This window comes from Rattus rattus, chromosome 4 (assembly GCF_011064425.1).
Source record: "Rattus rattus isolate New Zealand chromosome 4, Rrattus_CSIRO_v1, whole genome shotgun sequence".
NCBI classification, from domain to species: domain Eukaryota; kingdom Metazoa; phylum Chordata; class Mammalia; order Rodentia; family Muridae; genus Rattus; species Rattus rattus.
In genome coordinates this window covers 75,995,550-75,999,926 of record NC_046157.1, presented here as the reverse complement: position 1 = coordinate 75,999,926, position 4,377 = coordinate 75,995,550, and the positions used below count along the sequence as shown (strand labels likewise).

At 47.3% G+C, this 4,377-nt stretch overlaps 1 pseudogene; it reads right to left on the bottom strand.

Annotated features, from left to right (window-relative positions):
• Positions 1 to 658: 658 nt before the first annotated feature.
• LOC116898391 lies at positions 659 to 2,281 on the bottom strand (annotated as a pseudogene).
• Positions 2,282 to 4,377: the final 2,096 nt, after the last annotated feature.

The window sequence follows — 4,377 nt, the reverse complement described above, 5'->3', positions numbered from 1 at the left end:
GGGTCTGGATCCAGGGGGGAACAGGTTTACTTCAGGCTCAGGCCTGCTTGCAGGAAGGAGGGAAAAATAACATGACCCCCTCTGTTTCCAAGTTCAGTAGCACCCAGGTATATTTTAGTGCAGGAACTCCAATCCCTAGCTGAGCTTTGGGACCTCAACTGCAGCTAGAGAGGACACCACACCAGGGGTAGAGACTGAAGAGTTCCACAAGGTCCTTGAGCCCAACTCCACAACTAGTTAGCCTTTAAAAAAAAAAAAAAAATGAAGCGAGAGCCTTACTTGCAAATCATAGAGCGCCTCCCTCACCAGAAAGGCCCTGCCACTGGTGGACTTTGGGGAAGCTCCTGCCAGCCCCACCCCTCTCCTCACCGGGCTGGGGATTTGGTCAGGGAGGGGGAAGATCTCACTAGGTCAAGGAGGGACTCCAAGAAAGGATGCTTTGTCCAAGCAGGCAGCTTTCAAGTCAGTGGACGCCAGACTTTCCTGAGGTGACAGGACAGACTGCAGTGGAGGTCCAGAGAAGTAGAATCACCAGGAAGCCATTTCCAGCCCTAAGTCTCAGGACAGAGTAGAGCTGCCCTCCCCGCCCCCCAGCCCCCTTGTCAGGCATCAAAACAAAACCAGAGACTGGAAGGCAAGTCTGACTTGGGCAATGATCTCAGTAATGCTTCACCTTGAAGAAGCCCACACTGATGGGAGACTCCTTCACGGTGACAGTGATGAGGTTGTCTGTGACATCCGTGACAAAGATGTTCTCAGTGAGACTGCGGGTGGGTTTCCAGTCCTTGTTGGTCTGGATAGCTACTGACAGGTTCTGCCCAGCACTAGGAAGCAAGGATGATGAGTCGGGGTCTGAGTCAGAACTATTCTCTCTTGTGATCATATTCCACAGTGCAGGTGGCTTTTGGCCTTCTCCCAGGACTATGTGGCCCTCCTGCAGACCAGAGACAGCAATGTTTTTACAGGTGTCCCTCTTGACCGAAAGGGCGAGCAGAGTTGTTGTCTTGCAAGTCAGTTTTTCCCCTTTGTTGGTGTCTATGGGGGTGTTGGTCATGTTAACTCCTATGGGGCCGGTTCCAGGACCTTTCCCTGTGCCTGGTTGGTAGCAGAAATAGCCTGGGTGGCTGTGGCATAGTGAGTGAGCAGGCCCATACCAGACACACAGTTCTTGACGCTCTGTAAGTCAAGGACCTGAAGGCTCAACCCCTGAGTGGGTGCCAGCTGGGAACCTGGACTCCCTGAATTTTTCCCTCTCTGCTGCTCTGCAGCTCCACTGCCACGGGCCTTTGGTACCTTGCTTCCTGCGGGGCTTACTCCTAGCTCCCCTTTCTGCGAACACACTTTCAAGTCTGTCCCGAGGCTGCACTTGTTGGTAGCCTAGGCCTTGAGTGCCAGTCGGCTGGCAGCCTGAGCCTAACTGGCTCATGTGGTTCATGTAGAGTATGATGCAGCTCTGCCAGCTGATGCCACCTCAGTTGTGGCTCCCGGCCGTGCCTTTCATCAGACTGTCCATAGTGCTGGCACCACCACAGGCCTCTTTGGTGTGGGCTTTCAGAGCAGCCAGGCGTACTACAGGAGCACTGAGCAAAGGCGGTAACTTGGTGGCTGAGGTCCCCAGATCCTTCCTCGTAGTCTTTAGCACCTTGGCCAGGCTTACAGGTCTCCGAGCTGTCTTCTGTTCCCGGGGTAGAGCCTTGCGCCCCTGCTTTTTTCGAATGGGATCCTTCAGCTCTGACTTGGCTACCAGGATCTGGGCTTTTTTTTCTGAAGCATTGGGTGGGTTTCATGGCCCCGGGGCCCTCTTGGAGTCCAGGTCACTGTCATCTTCTTCATCTGAGGAAGAGGAGGACGATGTGGAGGAAGAGGATGAACTGCTGGATTTGGGTTTGGAGGGTGTATCTGGTTCCTTGAGCTTGGAGCTCCAGTTGCAGGAGGACAGGACTGTGTGCTTCCTTGGCCTGCCCATGGGTCTCTCTCCTCTCTTCCTACTCTATCACTTTCTCCTGTTCCTTCTTCTGGAAGGCCAGGAGCAGCCTCGGGTCCAAGATGTCCTCCTCTGGCTCCCAGAGTTGTGTTTGGAGGACCGGCTGTGCCACTAGACCAGGTACTCTAGCTTGCCCTTGTGGAGCCTCTGCTGATGATGTACTACTGATCAGTGAAGCCGGGTTTGCCTACCCTGCTCAGCACCTCCATGCCGCCGCCCTCGGCATCCTGCACCCGGCAGACCACAGCTCACTGCTGCACACAAAGCGCAGCCCCCACTGCGCCCTGTCCACCCCATTTTTGATACATTGTGACTACTCAGTTTTACACACACTAGGATTCTGAAAACAACAACAAAAAAAACAAACAACAACAAAACTTGGCTAAATTTTAAAAAGTTACAAACCTATAGTCCCCACCTAAATTGTTAGTTTACATCTTTGGTGTGGTTTTCACCACTTGGAGGTCCTTCAGTAACTGTTTCTCATAGCTAATTTTCTGCGGTCAGCAAAAATTTGAAGATTCTAAAGGACAAAATTAGAAGGTAGATCACTGGCTCTCTCAAAAGTACCCAAAGAAATCATATCCCTACCCTCCGTGGTCTGTTTTCATCATAAAATATCTTTATCAATCACTTCTAATATTTCTCATTGACTGCATTTGTAGAAAAATGTCCTGAATTGACAGAGTAGATCAACTTATGGAGAACAGTTACTTTATCTTCTGGCTGAGGAAAGAACACCATAAATTAATCTAAAACCATTCAATCTCTATTTAGAATTCCTCTCGGAATGGATTCTGAAACATGAATAAAGTTTGCATATTGATGTAATGGCCTGAATGTCTTTTAGCTTTGTGAATGTTTCACATTGTAAGAATAACCTCCCCCAGCAGCGTCTGACTCAGAACCAGTATCCACTCTACTTTAAATATTTTCAGAGAGATGCAGCAGTGATCTCATCTTTTGAAAGTGTCAATGCCATGTAATTGCTTTCCAATTTTCTTGTGCACCAATAAAATCCAGGTGCATAACCCAGGTTTTATGTAAGAGACACTCTAGAGGCTTGCTGTTAAGGTAAAACAGAAAGGGGGTTATTGACAAGATCAATGCAGTTGAGAATGAGTGACAACAATCAGTTGTGGCTGTGGAACACATTCAATGTTTCTCTAGGAGCATGCTATAGTGTCTGCAGAAGACATATATCCCAAAATCCAGTGTTAAAACCTGGCTCCTAGTCTGTGACATAACTAAGGGTGATATTTTACCCGTATCCTAACTGAAATTGTTTGACCTACTCACACTGAAATCTTATTCTCTGCTTAAGTCAAGAAAAGCTCTACCATCTACATCTAAGAACTATTATGTATGCAATTGCAACATACACAACAAAGGCAGAAGCAGTCCTCCAAAATCCTTTGAAACCTCATTCTGACTGCATGCTATTAATGCTTTGGGAACCTAAGCATAATGTAACAGCACACAGTGTGTTTACTCTTCGTTCTTGGGAAAGAGTATAAGAGTTAATATCAATATTAACTTGGTTAGAAATTTCCATGCTCATAGAGGACAGGTCCTTATGCTATCTGTGGAATCCCTTCCGGTTTGATACCCGAATCCCAAGCTCCTCAGAACACTTAATAAATGATTTTTAGCAACTTGGCAGCAACAATGCAGCTGACGTTTAAAAAGTCTTTTTCCTCAATAGTTGTCCAAGTAATGATCCTTCCTTCTGAACACCTGGGATCTTTTTGAATCATGGACTCTAACCTGTGTGTTTACTTCTACAGTTTTGCCACTGAAATTTTTCTGATGGATAATCTTAACAAGCCAACAACTTAGGCACCAGCAGAATATTTACATTGTAGATTAGGTGACTCACTCAAATATATACCACGTTCCTCTCATTAAAGTCTCAAGTCCCAGAACTGGAGTTCCAGAGACTTGTGAGTCACAAGTGGGCCTCGGACCTGAACCCTGAGCTATTGCTGTAGAGCGTTATTTGTACTTGAAAAGTGACGTTTCTCTGAATTAAAAAGGTATGTGTTAGCTGAAACACACACACACACACACACACACACACATACACACACACACACACACACACACACACACACACACACACACACACACATACACACACACACACACACACACACACACACACACACACACACATACACACACACACACACACACACACACACACACACACACACACACACACACACACACACATACACACACACACATAACACACACACACACACACACACACACATACACACACACACACACACACACACACATACACACACACATACACACACATACACACACACACACACACACACACACACACACACACACACACACACACACACACACACATACAC